We start from the raw sequence: 19,679 nt of genomic DNA, 5'->3' as shown, positions 1-19,679 counted from the left end.
GACTAAACATATACACCAAAGATTAGAGTAAGCTTCACTTAAAGTGGATGATAATGCTCTGTGGCAGCCAGGAGCTCATGCTATGTTTTTTCCAACAAGCTTTCTCAGATTGTGTTGCTACTTAGAAGGTGAAGCTACTGGACCTGCACCGCCAACTTTCTTCCCAGCAGGCTCCCCATGAGCCTGCTGAAGCCACCCATCACAGGGGAAATCAGGGCTGATGCTGCCACTGGCAAGCAACAGTGCCACTGCCATCTGCACGCAGAGGCTGGTGGATTGCTGTTGTAAGGCAGGAGCAGCAGTGTGAGTGCAGTGATGGAGCTGGCTGCAGCAGGAGCAGCACAGCACAGTGAGGAGAGCTGCTGTGCTGCGTGATGCCACCCGTCCTTGTTGGACCACGTTTGTCAGAGTGATGCTGCCAGCCCCAGTGCCCTCTCACTTCGGCCTTGCAAACTCCAGCTCCTTTTTTGGTACTGGAACTGAAACACCTGCCTGCTGGGGCTGGGAGAAGTGCTGCTCCTCCTTGCTGCTGTTTGCTGCTTTAGTTTAATTTGCAAGTTTTCCCCTTCCTAGCAGCACTGCTACGATTTTCAAGGCATCTCCAGAACTTTAGTGCAGGCGATACTAGCGGTGTCTGTCAGGCTGGTTTTCTGACCTATTTTAGGCTATTGCAAATTGGAGTTAATGTTGCTTTCCTTTTCCAGCGGGTGGCAGCTGAGGCAAAGAGAAATGTTTATTTGCTTGGAATTTTATATAGATATGTATTGAAGGAATGCAGAGTGAAGCCAGAGCAGGCCAACCCTTTATGGCTGCCTGGTCCGTGCTTATGTCACATTCTTTCCTTTTTTATTGCATCTCCTAGCTGGAGAAAAGGGCAAATCAAAGGAGCTCTTGTGACCTGAATCTGTTTTTAGTTTAAATCTCCTCCATGTGTATTGTTCTGTTGCTTATTTCCTCCTCCTCTTACTGCTTAGTAACTGCGAGCCCAATCTTTGTGTCTTTTGAGCTTTGCTGTATGTAAACCTAATTTCCAAGCTGAAAGTTATTGACTTCTTGCAGCAGTATGTTCATTTTCTCAGATCTGCATTTGGATTTTGAGTGCAAAATCATTGCTGTTTTTCACAGAGCTCACGCCAGAAGAAAATACTCTCCATCATCACTTTACAGTAAGTGTTCCTAGTGTTTCAAGAGCTGTTGGCAACGTAACAGTCCCAGCAGTGCTGGCTTTGTATGTTTGTTCTTCTGACCAGACCCTCTGAGGGTCAAGCATATCTATTCAAGTATATACTATTAAAATGATGTACTGGATTCAAAGTACTGCTTAACTGAAGGACACAGTAGTGCATTGTGCATTTAGTGAATATACAGTTATAAATGAAATGCAAGTAAAATGTATATTTATGGAAGTAATTCATATTCTAATGTGTAAATGACTGCATTTCTGCGTATGGTAGAGATTAGGTGAAAGGTAGATTTTTAAGTTGTGAGAAGTGTGTAAGTCAGTGCTGAGAACTGAAGTCAGGTTGAGAATTCTTCTTGGATGGTGGAGCATCATTTCCCCAAGCTGTGGTTGGGCTTTTCCAGCACTTCCCAGAGCTGCAGGTTTTGGTGAAATACTTCATGCTGCGTCAAAAGAAGTCTTTCACTTTCATGACTAATTTCTTTCCTCAGAATGAGCTAGCGTTTGGTATTCCACAATGTGTGGTTATAGATTGTGTGGTTACCAATTAATCCCTGTCCTTTCCCTGAAGAAAATAAGGCTTTCTGTAGGTATTTAAGGTGCTTATTCCAGAACATATCTAGTTAAATTGGATAACCTTATTATTGGCACGCTTCAGCAGCTTTGCCAAATCCAAACGGAGTCAGCTTATCGCAGCCCAGCCTTGCCTGAGCTCACGTGGCATTCTACTTCCTCACATTTTGCACTGATGCAGTCAAATAAAGCTTCTGTAAATGCAATCACTTTAAGCACTTAAAGAGATTATCCACTTAAGTGGACACAAATTCTGCTGCTGTTGAGTAAAGTTCAGCTAGACTGTTAGATTTAACTTGTAAAATTATTTCAGACTCTGAAGTGGAAAAATAGCCATTAAAAAAAAACCTTGTCCCTGTGCTGCATGTGAAATACATGAGAAATTACGAGGGCATCAAGGAGCTGGGCTTCATCTGGTTGGTACCAAAACACTGATCTTTCTTTCAGCAGTACTCTTTGTAGAGACCTGAGATAGATAGTGTTTGTCAAGGGAAGGATTTATGCATTATTTCTAATGGAGATGAGAAATTCCCTGCTTGTATTATGCTTTAGGTCATTTCTTCCTGGAAGTTGATTTCCTTGCTGCTTCTGGTGCTGTTTTCCTGTAAGTTGATCCTAGCACCAGAAGAAGGTCAGTGAATCTCAGTGGAGAGATGTTGGGTTTGTTTGCTTTATTGTGGGGCCGTTCAGCTCTGCTTTGCATTAGAGCTCTCCAAGCCAGGCTGTTCGTCAGCACTTCTCAGTCACTGTCTTGACACAGTTGTGTGAGCATTCCGACGCCTCAAAGGAAAGACAGCCACATCTAGGCCTTATCTTAGAAGCCCAAACAATGCTGTCACACACATGTAATTGAGTGTTCTTGTGCTAGGCAAGGTGTCCTGAAATGGAAGAGTGTGTGCTTGTTGTGCTGCAGTTAATTTTGTTACTAAGAGCACGCGATTGCCTAATAAGTAAAAGCTAAAGGCAGCTTCGAAGAGCCAGCCTGCCCTCTGCGTCTCTGTGCTTTGGGTATTATTTCTTTTGGCCTTTAGTCCTTGTTTGACATTCTGATGGATGAGAGTGCAGTAAGAAAATGAAGAAGAGTGTGTCTACCATCTTCTGGTCATTATTTGAGTGACCCACAAGTGACCCGCAGTGCCCCACAAGTGACCTATGGCCCCCAAGTGCCACATCAGCACCCCACAGGTGACTCACAAGTGGCACAGCAGGGACCCACAAGTGACCCACAAGTGCCACATCAGCACCCTATAAGTAACCCTCAAGTGCCCACAAGTGAAACATCAGCGCCCCAGAAGGGACTGAGGAGGGACACATCAGCGCCCCACAAGCGCCGCACAAGTGGCACAGCAGGGACCCACAAGTGGTGTGGCGGCGCCCCAGAAGGAGCCCAGAAGGGACCCACCTTTAATGCAATTTTTTTTTTGCAAAAAATTGGAATTGCAGCATTGTATGTCTTGCTTTTATCTGAGGTCATGGTTGGAGATCTTGCAAATTTTCACACTAAACAATTTAATTATTTTTAATTACTGAATTCTTGACTAGATCATCTGCAAGAAAGTCGTACTGAAATACCAGTGAGCAGAACCTTTTCCTGTTGGATAGGCGACAGTAATGCAGGAGGTGGAAAAGTGTGGTGAGTGCCTGTAGCATGTTTGGTGCAGCCAGAAGTTGGAGTCGCAGGATGGATATAGGTGAAAGAATGCCAAGTGTGAGCGTGTTCTCTCAGTCCCTGAGCCTTTGTACGACATGCAAGGGCAGCAGCTGAGCTTTTTCTTCAGCACTGCACTGTTACCATACTCTATGGACTTAGCACTCTTGTAGCTTGTGTTCAGCCGGGATAGCTGGAGATGGGGAGGGATGTCTGAACAATTTCCTTTAGTTGTCTCTCCCCACAAACTTGAACAGAAGAGTTGTTCTTTCCTTTTTACTTTTTTGCAAATTTATGTGCCATATTACGTTCATAAATAACCTATTGTGACAATGTTCTTATACTACAGGAGAGCAATTACATTCCTAGCTAGCAATATATGAAGAAGGAGAAGGCAAGTTGCTTTTGCCCCTTTAATGTGGATCCTGTAATCCAGAAGCTGGTTGACTTGGACTGTTCGTTTGAAAAACGCATTTCTAAGCCAGCTGCCAACTCTGAAATGTGTTGAAGGTGTGCAAATTGTCACCTGGCCTTTTGGCCTGCACTATGCACAGGCTCTGTTGCAGGTGCTGCCAAATGCCTAAAACAACAACTACAAACCCTTAAGCTTTGACTTTGAAAGAGTTTTTTATGATGTTTGAATGTGTGTTCCAAGCATGCAATTCAAAATGTTGCATTCTTCACAGGTCAGCAGGGAGGAGTGGAGCAGTAGCAGCGTTCCTTGGAGGGTATTGCAGCAGCGTAAGGGGCTTGCAGTGGCACTGATGGAGGTGTCAGGATGGCAGATGAAGCTCACCCTGTTAGTTGCACGCAGTGCTAACGGTGCTGGACGTCACAGCTGGGAAAGCAAAGTGCTGTTTTACTTCCTGGCCTGAGCATAAGCCAGAAGTCTCTGTACTTCACTCTGCCTAAGGCATTTTCTGTCACAAAAAATGACCAAATTAGTCTAACACTTTTAGACTTCAGTTTACCTATGCATACTTAAGTACTGTACAGCCCAGAATATCAGGAAAGAGTTAGATAGGTCTTGAATTACTTGGGCTGATGAAGTAATGATGAACATTATTTGAGGAAAAAACAGCTGAGAGCAGTTAAACCAGTTCCTCTGTTATAGATGTGCACGCTAAGGTCTCAACATGGTCATAATTTAGCTGGCTTACTAGCAGCATCATTGACATAAGCAAACCCTTATGCTTATTCTTCATGCTGTAAGCTTGTGTTTCAAGAAACTGGATGACAATTATGGTCCTTTTCAACTTAGGCCATTCTGTGATAGGAGCGAAGATTACCTGGCTTTAGCCAAACAGCCCATTTCATTTACATATTAATGATGGCAGTCAGTTTTTCCTCCTGTTACAACTGTTCAGACCAGTGATGTTGCACTGGTTAAGGGAGACATAGCAAGCAAGAAGAAAAATCAAACAAAAATACTTCACTATTAAAAGGTGAGAAGGGCAAAATGTAATTATGGTACGCTTTAAGCATGAGAGAAATTAATTGGAGACCTCAAAAGTTGTAGTTTTACTGGTCTGATTTTTGCATGACGTTCCGGTAGCGTCAATTTTAATAGGTCATATGTCACAGAATTCTTTAAACTCTTCTTACATCTTCATGCTGCATTCCCATGCTCCTTTCTTTTACCCTGTGCCTCTTATTCCTGTGCTTTGATGAGGAGTTGGCTTTGTTTTTTGTTTTTAGATGACATTTTTGTTTTTAAATGACATTTTATACAAAGGTTTGCAGTGAAACCCATAGATAGGAAACTCTAACAAGCTTCATTTTTCTGTCACTCTTTGGCCTTTGATTTCTGTGATACATAGTACCATAATTGGTTTGATAAATAGTACATAAGCCTCCAGTCAGCCAAAAGCTGATTTTTAGAAGCTTTTCTATGTTACTTTATCAGGTTTTTTGGGTTTTTGTTTTTTTTCTTTCCCTTCCAGAGACTCATGGCATTTCAGTTGTGTTCCTAGGAAACTTAACTTTCCCCAGAGAGCCCATTATTAACACAAATAACTGATTCCAGTGGACGTGCTAGCAGGATGCAACGTACTGCAATGTAGTGAATTTCTGAGGTCAGTTAAGTAACCCTTCTGTATCCTTATTTTTTTATATGGAAACTGTTTGTTTTACAGGTGTTCTAATTTTGGAGAAAATCCAAGTTCACGGTCCCAGAAAAATTGGCAGGACCCTCCTATCTGAATTCAGTTAAGGATGGAAAAAGCCCAGAGGAAAAATGTGATGTGGTTAAAAAGTTGCGTTTTGCCCGGCACAGAGTCTCTCAAGGCATCCTAGAAAGATGGTGCTCTTTGAGTGTTTTTCCCCCCCTTTTTTCCCCTTTTCTCTTTCTGAGCACACTCTCTTAGATGTTACAATAAGATCCTCTGCAGTTTGCAGTCAGATATCTCCAGGATCTGTCACGATAATGAGTCTGCTTGTATGAATCTTTTCAAAGAAGAAATTCAAAATATTATTGTTCTTTTTTTTTTCTTTTAATTGCTGAAGTTTTTCATTAACTTTCAATAGATATTCATGGGTAGTTAGTGAGACAGGCAGTACATGCTGAGCTGACACTCACAAATTGCTTATGGCTTGAGGTTTTTCTTTCTCACAATGCTCGGTGAAGTCCACAAAGCTCTGGATTCTTGGTGTAAAATTTAGAACAACTGTGCTGCTATCAAACAAATCTGCAAGTGCACACGGTTCCTTACACTGAATTTGCCACAGCTAACTCCTGATGGTTTTTGTTAGTGAAACAATTAAAAAGAACTAATATGACATTAACATCAAGTGTAAGGGTATACAAGGAAAGTAATGAATTCCCGTAAAACCCCAGCTTTGAAAATGATGTAGGATATAGAAGTCTGGGTTCTTTCACAGTGGTTTTGTTGTCCTCCTTCGATTTTCCTGTGCTTGAAAGGGTCTTTGTTCCACCCTTTGGCTCCTCTCGCTGTTGATTTGCAGGGCAGGGGTTTTCCTGTTCAGGGAAGCATTGGCTGGACTCAGCCTCCTCCTTCTTGTGAAGCCCAACAAAGCGGTGTCGCCTTGGGACGCAGAACAAATTGGGTTTTATTCAGCTGGTATGCTTTGGACCTTTGCTGTGTTCTCATTTATCTCTCGCTCACAGAACATTCTAATGTGGCAGCCATTTAATCTTTTTCAGATTACCAAGTGTTTGTTATGGCTCCAGAGTTTGATGACTGAAACTGTAATGCTGTCTTTGAACTGTGTTGTTTTTGGTTTAGGGTATTTCTCTCCCCTTCCCCTGCCACTAATGTAACTTTTTATGGAGCCAGGAAGATCTTTCTTGAATTACTGCAAGCCTAAAGATGCTTTTCTTCATTTTTCAAAGTTGTATCTGTTGCTCACTCCTGTGTTCTGAGAAAGTGTAATAGTTTTGCATTCTTTCTTAGGGCTGACTCTTTGTCTGTGACCAAGGGAAAGATCCCCCTTACGAAACATGGGGGTTCCTCTTTTGTCTGCCCTCCTGTTTGTCTTCTGTCATTCATATTGAAGTTGTCTGTATTCAGAAGACCTGGTGCAGTGAAGCTGCAGCATTTGCAAGAAGTTTGTGCCTCTTTGGCAAGAGCCACGTGTGCTATTTCAAATAATTGTTCTTGACTACAGTGCAGATACTCAAGAGATGGAGGAGCATGTGGTTCAAATCGATCGCTGCACCATTTGCAACGTGGAGAGCTTGTCTCCTTTGGCCATGCCCAGTTTATCTGGAAAAACAGGAAGAGCGTACAAGCTACGAGGCTGCATTGATTCTTCTTGGTTCTGCTCAGTTGTCAGCTGTAATTTGCTGGCAGGCACAAGTGATGCCTCTGCTCCCCACATGGGCTCCATCTCGGTCTCACATTTGCCGTAGCCTGTTGTAGGCCGTCTAAAGGAAAACTCGTATGTCTTAGAATATATAACCACAGGAAAAAAAAGAAAAAAGAGGTAAACAGTGGATCTGCAGGATTTGTGTTTTGTACTTTATTATTTGAATTTTATCAATCGGGTTAAATTTTGCTAGTTAAGCTGTGTTGGAAATAGGCAGGAAGAGGACCGTTGTACTGAGCTCCCTGAGAAAGACACATCTGGTGGCCTTTTGGGTTCGTATGTTGCTCGTCTACTGCCTCATGTATTCAGGGAAAATCCAAACCCTTCTGTCTCGCCCAAGCGTAGTTAGCTGTGGCCAATATCCAAGAGTTTCAGAAAAGGGAATCAGGCCCTTGCCAAGGATGAAGGACAAGTATGATGGGTGAGTACTGTTGGCACAGATTGTTTCATTTATTATGCAGCTATTTGAAGCTTCCAGATTTCCAAACACAAGGGAGGAGAATTGCCTAGCAAGGTCACTGGGAGCAAGGGACACAATGTGGGAGACGCATTGTCCTTCTGTTCTTTGACAGAACAGATCCTTTCATTCCATGGGTGCTGGCAGGACCCAGTGGGTTGAGGTTGTGCCGACTCCAGACAGTGTGTGTATATCAGTTTATCCCATCGCTCACCAGAAAAATGAGTTTATGAAGTGTTGGCGAGTGCCCAAATGGGAATTAATATACAAACAGCATCTGAGCCATCTTGTGGATGTGTGAATGGTGCAGGCTGTAGTTGGATAGCAGCTTTCTTAGTGTATAAAGACTGGAAGTAACTGGACAGGTTCTGTTTTCTTCCTTTAATTCTAACAGTTTATGTCTTACCTTTGAGATTTCTTTCTTTTTTTAAACTGTGCATTGAAATGCAACAGAGAGGGTAAGAGAGTTACTGCCTCTGCAAAAACTTGAGTCACTCAGTGTTTTTGAGACATGGAATTATCCTGATATTAAAGAAGAGAAACTGTTAGAGGAAAATTGGAAGATTCTCACTTATTTCAGATGCTAATCTCCTATTTTGTTTTGAACTATGTCTCCAAAGTATGTCCCAGATAATGTCCAGTCCTGTCCTAAGAAAGAGATGAGATGTTCTGTGTGAAACTTTAAAAACTCTTCTGTCCCTTTGAGGCAGAAAACCAGGCTTTGTGTAGTGGTTAATACTGACATAGTGTAAGTAACTGAAAACAAGTCTGGTAATCAGAGATGTTAAGCAACTTAGTTGAACTTTGCTAGCAGTCATGCCTGTAATGCATGTCAGAGGCTATCAGTGCTGTTTTGAATGAATCATTTGGGTGACGAAGTCTTAACTTAATTCATAATTGTGTACATAAGGTCACAGAGCATGAGAACTACCTATTAAATACTTCTGCATTGTAATTTTACTGTCTCAACGTTGGAAAACGTATCTTCAAAGGAACGTGAGTTTTTCTCTGATAGAACTTTCTTCCTGTAGATGTTAAGCTGTGTGTATTCGGATGGAAATCTATCTGGTGCCACATAGAAATACTTCTGATACTCAGATGGCAGTTAGCTTCCAAAAAGTTGCTCAGTGTTTTCTCAGAAGGCACAGTCTTTCTTCAGCTTCCTGGCAAAAGAGGAACTATTGCTTGGAAATGAGCCAGAAATCCATGTAATGAAATACCATGGCTCAGTGGTCGGCACCAAGGGGGAGATTTCAAAAGTCCTGCAGCGTCTGGTCTGCTGCTTTTCAATTGTGTTCCTCTGAAACCTTCACTGAAAGATTTTTTTTGAGTTATTGGTAATAAACGCCAAACTTGAAATGGAGCATTTATAGGGGCAAAAAGATCAGCTAAAAAAGCTGCTGCTGCAGTTAGCTTGTCTGTGCATCTGCAACAGACAACAAAAGACAATGATTGTAGCTCTGCCTATGGAATTCCTCCAAAAATCTTCAGTTTCTCCATTTTAACCATTTTTTCCCCCAGAAATGTTTTTATCCCGCACTGTGAGGCATGAAACGTGGGGTCTGAAAAACCTGAACTTCCTCTTGCCTTTAGCGCATGGAGCACTTTAGCGCATGGAGCACTTCTCTGTGGGAGTGCAGGCACCTTGGAATTCAAGCTTTCATTTTGCAAATCCAGCCCTTATGGGCTGCAGGCTGAATGAGTCTGGTGTAAAGCCAAGAACCATCTGGAGTGATTTTAATGAGCTTCAGGCTCCACGTCTTCATAGAATTTTTCAGCAAAGTAATCTGGTCTGAGATAAATAAATATCTACACATATCTTTTCTTAAACTTGCTTCCTCCTGATTAGAAATACTTCTAGAAGCCGCAGGTGAAGGTTTTGGAGCTTGAGAGAACTCAGACAGCAAGGCTGGGCAGGAAAGAATTCCATGAATAGCCTTCTGCATCCAGGAGTGTAAATGGTGAGTGGCTCATTCCTTGGAACAAAGATGAAAAGGAAAACAAAGGCAAAGCTTCTCCTTTCTCTACAGGATGTATGTAGGGCTGGCAGGCTGCAGACAGCATGTGCGATGAGCATTGGTGCAGCTCGTTGCTGCCTGGGACAGCAGTGTGCTGTGCTGTTGCCAGATGTGTGATTTCGTGCCTTCTGTGTGTGTTTCAGGGCTCTGATGTTTGCCTGTCGGGTGCCAGAAAGGCTTACCAGTGGCATAACAGCTTAAACTCTTGGGGCTGTCTCTGCCTGCAGCCTAGGACCATTCTTAGTGCAGTGGGAGCAGCTTTTCTCTCCAGTTCATCAGCTTAAAGACAATACAGTTTGGTTTTGCTTAAACTGCTGCAGAGCAGGAATCTTTTTTTCAGGGCTGATGCATCCAGCACATCCCTTCCTGGTGTGTGTTTTGGTGTGCGCCTCCTCCAGAGAAAGCGTGTGCTTCTTTAGGAGCTCGAGTGAAGCAGCTAATCGTGGTGCCCGGAATGCATCCTGGCATCCCAGGAGCATGAGAAATGAAGTTGGCAATGTCTTAAGGTCAGAATGCTTACACATGAGCTGTTCATTCCTTTAAGTTACGGAGTGCATGATTGCCAAGTTGTAGCACAGTTATGTTGGTTTTTTTCTACACTACTTAATGGCTTACATCCTAGAATGGGGAGTTATCTATTAAAAAAAAAAACAAACCAACATCATATCATTCCACTCATGGTGGCTTTGTTCTTTGTTCTTCTGTCGGTTTTCCTAGTTGACTGCATGTTCCTGTCTGCTCCCCTATCTTATTTGAGCTGGAATATTTCCATTTACGGGCTTTACAAAATGTGTTTCTTACATCCAGAATTGATAGTTGCTGTCTGAGGTAGTGGTGTTACCCTTGAAACGTGTGTGAGTCATTTGTTGAGCCTCTGCATCTCTCCTTTACTCTGTGTGTTGGCTGTTGCTGACTACTGTCTGCGCACCATGTGGTCCTAAACATGTATTTCAGCTACTAGATACCACCGAGAAAACAACTCTGTGCTTGGGGAGCTCTGCTTTTGAGTGCACTCTTTATTTCTGTTAGCTGATCTTAGTTGTATTTTGCATTACGTTTTCTGTTGGCTTTCTGGTGTCCGAGCATCTCTTTCCTGCTAGATGCTGAAATGTTACTGTGGGGTGTTTGTACGCTTGCAGACAGTGTCCGCTCATGTTTGGTGTGTTCCAGTAGAGCTACCCAACATTTTGACAACTTGGTAATGCTTCAGAGTTTCCATTGGCTATTGTGCTATCTGCAGTTCCTCCACCAGTGAGGTAGTTGTGACAGTTGTTCTGCAGACATGGCTATGATAGACAATTTCATTTTTTGAATACAGGCTCTTGTATGTAACTGTTGTTTGTGGGATTGGTTCAGCTGGAGTAATTCTGCTTTGTTGCCAGCTGAGCTCAGATTCGTTCTGTTGGTAATATTCTAGTTTGCACCTAATGTCTTCATAAGTAAGCACTCTGGCAAGTGTGTTTTGTTAGAGCTAAGGAACAAAGGAGTTAAAGGGTTTCTCAGAGTCTTGGTGCATCAAGGTTAAAGACAAGGGAGAAGGGTGGTTGCTGGATGTTGGCTCCCCTTGTGGGCACTAGCCCCTCGCTCTGCTAACAGCAGTTGCTGATTATGCTTTGTAATCTAATCTCTCCCGGTTCTTGTTTGTTTTAGAATGTGAAAATGAAATTTCAGTGATTGTTTGTAGTGAGTCCAGCAAATGTTGAAACTGAAAGAATGCTGCTGTGATTTTTTTTTTTTTTTTTTTTTTTTTTCTCCTTATTTGAGATGCCTGCTGGAACTAAGGCAAGCTGAGCGTTTGTACCAGAATGAGGGATGGCGAGCCTTGGCTGTAGTGTTCCTCAAAGTAAGGAATCACAGTAAGGAAGTATTGTGACACTTGCATCAAAATAATTCTTCACTTGTGTGTAAGGAAATAATAGAAGGAGCATGTTTGGAGCCCAGTCTTGCCATCAGTTATGCTCAGGATACCTTCCAGGGAGATGGTCAGGCTGGTTTGATTTCAAAACCCAGCCATCCACATGACCCTTAAAATTGCTCTGGGCTTCAGAGGACATTATTTGTCATCTCTCTTAAGGTTTTGAGTGTCAGTAATTACCAGGTGTGTTATTACAAAGTGATTCTCATGGGTTTGCATTTAAAATCTATCAAAGAATTTTTTTGCTCTTGCCATAATGGTAGAATCACTTTTGGTTTTCACGCCATTTTTATCTTGTTCCAGACCCTCGGAAGCAATAGCTTTTGAAAAATGTCTGTTCAGTATTCTTGCTCGTAATTGTATACATGTGTATCTCAAAGGTGAGTAGAAAGTCCACAAACAGCTCCGAATGCTACTTGGGTATTTAGTGCAGTTGTTTTCAACTGAAGTCTTTCAGTTTGCTGATTCTGTTTCAGATCAGAAATAGAACTTACATGCCTGGAACTACTTAGAAAGTACTTGTAATGGAGATTACCAAGCCCCACAATTCAGGGCTGTATGTGTAATCGCTGCTGGCCCTTGGCTTACAAGTAAGTGAGGAAGCAGGGAGTTTCTCAAGAATGACTCAACCCAAGGAAGAATCCCAATACTCTTCTCTTCTGTCTGATCACACAAACAAATTAATTAACCTGCCCTACGTAATGCATTTTCCCTAATTTACCAAAAGGTGGTTGATTTTGAATATATGTTTAATGACTCATGGCCCCTAAAGTAGAATTGCTGCTAGGAACCTGGAAGTGGCCATGCTGACACCTTCCTTGAAAAGTACAGCATTGACTCACTGTTTCTGAAAGCAGCTGTGATACTCTCGACTCTTAAGACTTTAGACTATGACCTTACGTATGCTGACATCTTGCTACCAGACATATTTTTCTCAATCCCTTCAGTCAGCTTTACTTTCTAGTGGTTAAATGGTGCAGGTAAGTGGGAATGGGCCGTGGAAGTCAGCCACAAGTGCATTACAAACCTGAACAAAGCTCTTGTGACTCTCGCGCCAAGATCATAAATGTATTGCTCTATTCCTCTGAGTCTGCATGGGAATCTCAAATAGCCATTGCTTTTTGTAGCTGTTGTGACTTCAGTAGATTATGCTAGAGAAAGTTTCACTGTCTTTTAACCTTGCTGCTACAAATTACCCAGAGAACTTCATTGCTTTCAGTTTAGAAAGCAGAAACTCTACAAACTCTCAGATCTGCTTTTCAGTTTGATGAATTCTGTCTCTTGTGCAGTGCCTGAGCTGCCACCATTGCAGAACAGTGCTGAGTGCTTGGGTTATTTGTTCCTTTTTGTATCTGATTCAGGGGGAAGCAACTCACAGAGCCAAGTGAGTCAAGTCTGGAATAACTCTGGAGTTAAACTCCCGTGTCTCCCAGTGTCCCCATTTGTACAAGTCTGCCAGTGTTTATTGACACTGCACTGAGCAGTTCTTGTTATGTGTTCTGAGCAAGGTCAATCAGTATACAAATCCATCTTGCTTGTGATTAACACGCTGTATTAATGTGAGTGGATAAGAATATTGTCTGAACATAATTTTAAAGGAGGTATTCTCAATTTCTCTTAATTTGCTTGCTCTTGTTGGCTGTCTCGTATCTGCACGTCTTCCACTGTGAATGAACCGCTCAAAAAGCATGTTAAGGTGATTTGCAGTGACAAGAAAGAATCAGGGGCTCCGATCACCTGATGGAGATGTGGGTCTCCCTGTTCAGTGCAGGGGAGTTGAGGAGACAGCCTTTAAAGGTCCCTTCCGACACAGATTATTCTATGATTCTATGTTTGGTAGTCAAGTTCATACCAAACCTTTAGCGTACTTATTGAGTGTATGCTGAATAGCAAGATGACTTGGTGCAAATGTTCTCCTAGCTTTTGAATATTACATTAAGAAGGCCTTGACCTTCAGCAGAATGGAGTGTAGTGTGGGAAGATCATTATGGAAATGATTCTTGTTCCTTGGCATATCTGACTTTTGTGCATATTGTATATATTTGCATATCATACCAACAACCAGTGTTTATCAGTACACATTCTAAGTGAGCACACTCCTTACAAAAGGGAATCATGGGGTTCTTTTTCCCCTTTGCATTTCCTGAGATGAATTTTAAGTGTTCTTTTATTTTTATCCCCCATAATTCTGCCATTTTCTGTCAGATAAGTTTAATGGCTTAAATAAATCTAATTTCTAGAGGTTTGATTTTAGAGCAGTTGAAAAAAACCCTGGCTGCTAAAGCTCTAATTGGAAAACTGCATCTTGGTTGTTTCACAACCATAGAAATCATATTAACAAAATGACTTTGTAATTAAACTTTCCGCCATACAGGCAAATGCACTTTTCAGCATAGCCCTGTTGCGGGTCAGAGTAAATATTTATTTTCTGACTATTCCCACAGCATCGCAGTGGGGCTGCGTGTTACAGCTGCAGATGGAGCTCTGTGCAGCTCTTTCCCACAGAGTCCAAATATGCTGGGCCAAAGTTGATTGCAGTTTTGTTTACTCAGTGCAGGGGGCTCTCAAATGATCCGCGTTGTGGACTGCCTTTTCCTTAGCAGTGTGTTACAGACACCTTACCTGCCTCTTTTCAGCTTTGTTGCTTGCCTTTTGGTCACGGTCACATAAAGGCTCTGGGTTCAGTGCTAATTGCAAACACGGAGAAACAGTATTAGCACAGTGTTTATGTACAAGTGCTGTAGGGAAAAGCAGCATCCTGTGGGCACTGGAGTGCTAACCCTGGAGGGCAGAAAGGAGGCCTCTGGAGGCAGTGGGAGAACAGCACACACTGCTTTGTTTGAGCTGCGCACGTGAGTGAAACAGGAGATGTGGCCACGGCTGTGTGGCAGTGCGAGGTACTGCAGATGTACAGAATGCCAGGGTAACTGAGCAAGCTGTGATTAAGTAAGCAGCGCAGTTAAAGGTAAGAAGGAGCTGCTTGGCACTGAAAGGAGGAAAGAATTGGGACAGCATGGATAGAGCTAATACTCAGAGGAAAGATTCGGAGGCAGGGCTGGGCAGACTGCTAAGGGTAGATGCACTCAAGCAAATTACGCAACACGGAAAGCAAATTTCCCACCCCACTGCCTGGGGACGAGCAGTCTTTCCATGCTGACAGTTAAGAAAGGGATTTGCTCTGATTGTAAATGGGAACATTGCATGTGGAACTGAGACTGTTTTGTTTTTAGTGCTTTGCTCCTCTTGTTTTCTTTTCATTACCCTGCTCATCCCTTCATAAAGTACAGTTGTACCCCGGAGACTGGGAAGAGCTGGTGTGTGTGGTGAATGCTGTTGACTTAGCAGCGTTGCAGCTTACAGCTGTAGGGTTTTCTTCTCCAGTTTGTCTGTGTTGGTAGCAGCCACGTGCTGTCCTTTGTAGCGTGTTGATCAACAGAAGTGACATCCTAAAGATATGCTTTGCATCTACAAGATGGTGCAGGTGGTATCTAGTGATAGCAGTCTGTGATTTAGTGAGAAATATGAAAGATTGCTATCAAAATTATCACAAAGGAGCACTTCTGTGGCAAAAGGACGTGTGCAGCAAGAGGGCAGAAATACTTGGAAGCTGCCAAGGCTTTTAGTCAGTTACCCATTCAGTGATGGAAGAAATGATAGGCCATAATGAGCCAGGAAAGCTTGTCTGTAGGAAAACCATTACATGCTCCATTTTGCTGTGGGCTCGCTGGGACATGGAAGCAGAACTGAAACACAGATTGGGTTCATCTACTTGTTTGGGTAGCCTGCAGATAACCCTTACAAGTCAGTTACCAATGTCTTTTCTTTCTACAAGCACTTCTTTATATGAATTTTCAAGTTTATGTTTTCTTTTCTAAGGTATTCTTTTGTGCAGCAGTACAGTTAAGTAGCAGAACTGGTGCTGAGTTGCAGTGGTAAGGAAGCTATTGGATACCTGCCTTATATTAGATATGTATGGAGTGTTTTGTGTATACAAACCAAGCACGTCATTTTTAAATGACTCTCCAGTTTTAGATAGGATGAATACTGGCTGGACGAAGTCCTGGCAGGCCATTATTGATCTGATAGTCAGACCTGTGGGGTGTTTTTGCCATAGGAAAAGTCATGCTGGTTTGAAAGTCCGAACAGCTGAGTGTGTCCTGCACCAGTTATCATATCAAGCAAAATTCTGGCTCATGATATCTCTGGGGGGTTTTGTTAGGCTTTTTCTTCCTTGCTTACTGTGTTGTATCCCAGATACATCCGTACTTATGGCTTTTCTTCCCCAGAATGGGTACTAAAATGATGCATTTTTATTTATTTAGTGGGAGTTGACTTAATATGGCTCTTAGGAATGCATCAAAGTGTTTAAGTAAAAGCAGCATCTGAACTGTTGCAGAATGTTGAGTTTATACCTTTAAACAACAAAACTCAGGCAAAGGCCAAAATTAAAGTTTGCTGTTAGGTTTTTGTCTTGTGGATTAAAGGGAAGGAGTTAAAATTGGTATTAAATAGTACATCATCTCACCTTCAGTTAACATTATGACTTTTCCTGTAAAAAGCAGTCTGATACAAAATAGCCCATGGCTCTCTTAACATCCCTTTACTCTTTAATGGACCTTGCCCATACTTTTGTATATATTCTGGCTGGGGATGCCAGGGCTACTGTGGGCTTTGAATGTTCATTTCCTATAGAAAGTGTTCCAGGAGGAAGGAAGACAGACAGTTAAAAGCAGTTTGTGGTTTCGTTTTCCTGCTTTTGGCCATCTTAGCCTGAGCTTTCACATTACAGTGGGACAAACGCCTTTAATTGAGTTTGATTAAGTTCACTCCTTTCTAATTTCTCATTATCAGTCATTCATTATTCAGCATGTCCTGTAGGTGCCTCGCTGTCTCGTTGTGCTGAGTTCATCTCTTTATTTCAGAGATGATTGGTGCTTTCGTAAGCACGTATCCTTCTGTGACTTCACTGTTTGTTTTCAGTTTTCATGCCATAGAAAGTCTGGACTAAGGTGATGTGTATTGGCAATTAATACTTATAATTTGTGCTGGCTCTCTGGAAGCAGACTAAATATGAATGTGGCCCTCAGGTAAAATATGGATTCTCAAAAATTTTTTTAAAAAGAAGAAAAACAAAAGGAAGAAGCAGTGAGGAGGAAAGGCTGGATCTGCTCCTGCAACTCAGTGTACAGTTAATGATCAAAACTTCAGGCTGCCAAGTCTTGTGTCCTTTTACTCTAAAAGTCTTGGTTGAAAGCGTGCATCTAGGAACTGAATGTGGATTTCATCTGAGGGGGCTGAGCAGCAGATCTCCAGTGTGTATGAATGATGACACAGTTCCTGGCTAATGGATGTTGTATCTTTCCAGATACTTGCAGGGTTAGGTCACAGTGCTGGCGGCGTTACGGGGCTCTGGCTTGAAGGGCTGCGTCTGTGAGAGGCACTTACTCTGCATAATCTGTTCATGTTTTTCAGCAGCGTGAAGAAACACTGCTCTCTAATTGCAGTGTTCATTAGGCCTTTTTGTGGTTGTTTTTTTGTTTATTTCAGTTGGATACACCGTTCTTCTTTTTCTATTTTTCACATCTTTAGTGTTCCTATAGAGATGTTAACCCAGGATGTTTGAAATAAGGTAAAATTCCAGTTTCTTTTTTTTTTTTTTTTTCCCTAAACAGTGATCGATCCATTATCTCTCAATGGTTCTTAGCATTGTGTGTTAATGGAAGAGGCAGAAGATGTATACGGGTTGTAAAGGTTCAGCTAAAGTGTTGTCACGTTGTTTCCTGTTTGGTTTTAAGATGTTGGTGGTGTTTTGTGTTGCTCTATGTGAAGCGTATCTCAAATTCCAGGAAATTTATGCTAGCAAAGAAAATAAATTTTGTGCACATAGTGCTATACCAGAAGGGAAACCTGGAATGTTCCTAGATCAGAGTGGTTTGGGCTGGGGGGACCTTTAAGATCACGTAGTTCCACCCCCCCGCTGTAGGCAGGGACACCTCCCATAGCCCAGGTTGCTCACAGCCCCATCCAGCCTGGCCTGGAGAGCTTCTCTTGAATGAAATACTCAGTGAGAGTGAGGATGGAGCTGAAGGTTGGGCTTGGTGTGCAGCTCCTCCTGAAGGACTCCAGTGGAGTAGGCTCACTCATTTGTGCTCATTACAACACTGCCTGACCTGCTGGCAAAAATGGTCTTACAGACCCAAGTAATATCTTCAGTCCAGTGTCTCTATTAATTGCCAGTGGTGTTTTTTCTCTTTGAATGCAGAATTCCGAGGCTTTTTGTAGAAGTGGGACAGGAGGAAAAGTAGCTCTTAGGAAATCGCTGGAGTGAGCTTTCAGGCAGCACTGACAGAAGGGAACTTAACCCGGTGTATGCAGGCAGAGAGCTAGTAACATTTGTGTGCCTGTTATGCCTGAGGAGACAGAGAGCACTGATATCAGAAGCTGAGCATGGAGGAGATGCTTAGTCCTTGGTTATGTGGAACCTAAATGGGCACAAGCTGCTGGTTCTCTTTGGCTGCTCCCCTGCAGTTTGATGCACCTGCAAGCTGCAGGAGGAGGCACCTTTCCCCAAGCTTGCTGGTCGCTTCAGGAAAGGCTGTGAACCTTCTTGCAGGGCTGCGTTGTTCCTTTGGAGGAAGCTGTGTTCACATGATAAACTTGAGTTTTGCAGTGGCGTCGTGCTGACTGAATACTGGCCCGTTCCTTGGGCGCTGCTGAGGAAGTGGAAGCTGCGAGCTGACACGCAGAAGGTGCACAGGACTCTGCTCACTGCCAGATCCAGGCCTGGTGGCTGGCTTGGATCCTGAGCCTGCTGAGATACAGAGGAAGCTTCATCTCTTTCGCTGTAACATTTTCCTCTCATGTAGAAGGAACTGTGTTATTTAATTGCTGAGAAAAGCACGCTAAACTTCAGCTTACTTCCCTTCCCTTGTCTGAAAAAAGCCTTCCTAGTTAGTCCTGAGTAACACAAGTGCAGAGTTAACGTTGTTTGCCTCCTTAATACTCCCACTGCGTAGTGTGATTTTATATTAATGCCTTGTTCCCACACCTGGAGCTCCATAACCAGCTGATAGCCAGCCTGCTGCTTTCCTGGCTTTCCTTGCCATTGCAGTGGCTTGTGCTGTCAGAAGTAACAAAGTTTGGGGCTTTAGGCATTTTTTCTCCTTGTATGTGGTTCTAATGTCTGGTATTTGTGATGGAAGTTAACAAAGAGGATTCTTTTGCACTCTTGTTTCAGGCTTGATTTTGATGAAGGTGAAAGGCAGTGTGCTCGCAGTTCTGTCACTTAATTGGATATTGCTGTCGAAGCAGGAAGGAGAGCTTGGGAGTTTGAGGGGGAAAAAAAAAAAGAACAAAGTGAATTAAACTTACCATTTCTTAGTTCAGAACTCGCAGTTCAAAAGGACAAGTGGCTGACATGAGTTCCTTATTGCCAAGTACCAGTTGTGGAATATCAAAAACAGCAACTCTGCTCCTAATCTTCCCTTTCCAGAAAAGGGCGTTCTGTGCTGCTTTCCAGAAATTTGCCCTGGGAAGGTTTAAAGAGTTGGGAATAATAAACACAGGGAAAGCATCAGTAATTTCTTTGGCCTGTAAGTGATAGGGAAGTATCACCAGCTTCTAATACAGCCATAAATTCAGGCAGTTATGGGACTGTTGATCTTGCAGAAGAGGCATGGAAACATGGAATTATCCGTGCTTCTGGCCAGGCAGGAGAAACCCAGGAACATAGCTTATCTGGCTGGATTCTTTCCATTCTATTGCAACACAAGTAATAAGAGATTTTATTATGTCATTCTCTGTTTCTGGTCCTGTTCTAACCCAATAAAAGCAGAAGTATTAAAAAAAAATGGGAGAGGGAAGGAAAGAAATGGTGGCAACATTTTTTGTTTTTGAGCTATATTTGTAGGATATGATGAATCGTTCTGCATGTTCTATTGAATAAAACAAAGCTGATCCCCAAATATATGTAAGTTACACTAGAGTTTAGAAGACTGCCTTTTTGTAGTTTTGATCTGGGGAAAAAAAAGAAAAGAACCATATAATCTGACAGTGGATTT

At 42.5% G+C, this 19,679-nt stretch overlaps 1 protein-coding gene across 6 annotated transcripts in view; it reads left to right on the top strand.

Moving 5' to 3' along the window:
- The window catches only part of PRKCD (protein kinase C delta), a 60,227-nt gene that overhangs the window by 6,986 nt on the left and 33,562 nt on the right, over positions 1-19,679 (top strand). The window contains exon 1 of one of the 6 annotated variants that reach the window (XM_048957547.1): positions 5,352-5,476. The exons of 4 other annotated variants lie outside the window; for them this stretch is intronic. The gene's annotated coding sequence lies outside the window, so the exon portion shown is untranslated. Of the gene's footprint in view, positions 1-5,351; positions 5,477-9,326; positions 9,648-19,679 lie in introns of those variants that run through there. One more of the 6 variants, XM_048957545.1, reaches the window with a different exon arrangement.

The sequence above is a fragment of the Lagopus muta genome, chromosome 11 (assembly GCF_023343835.1).
Source record: "Lagopus muta isolate bLagMut1 chromosome 11, bLagMut1 primary, whole genome shotgun sequence".
Lineage (NCBI taxonomy): Eukaryota > Metazoa > Chordata > Aves > Galliformes > Phasianidae > Lagopus > Lagopus muta.
This window is presented reverse-complemented; position numbering and strand designations above follow the sequence as displayed.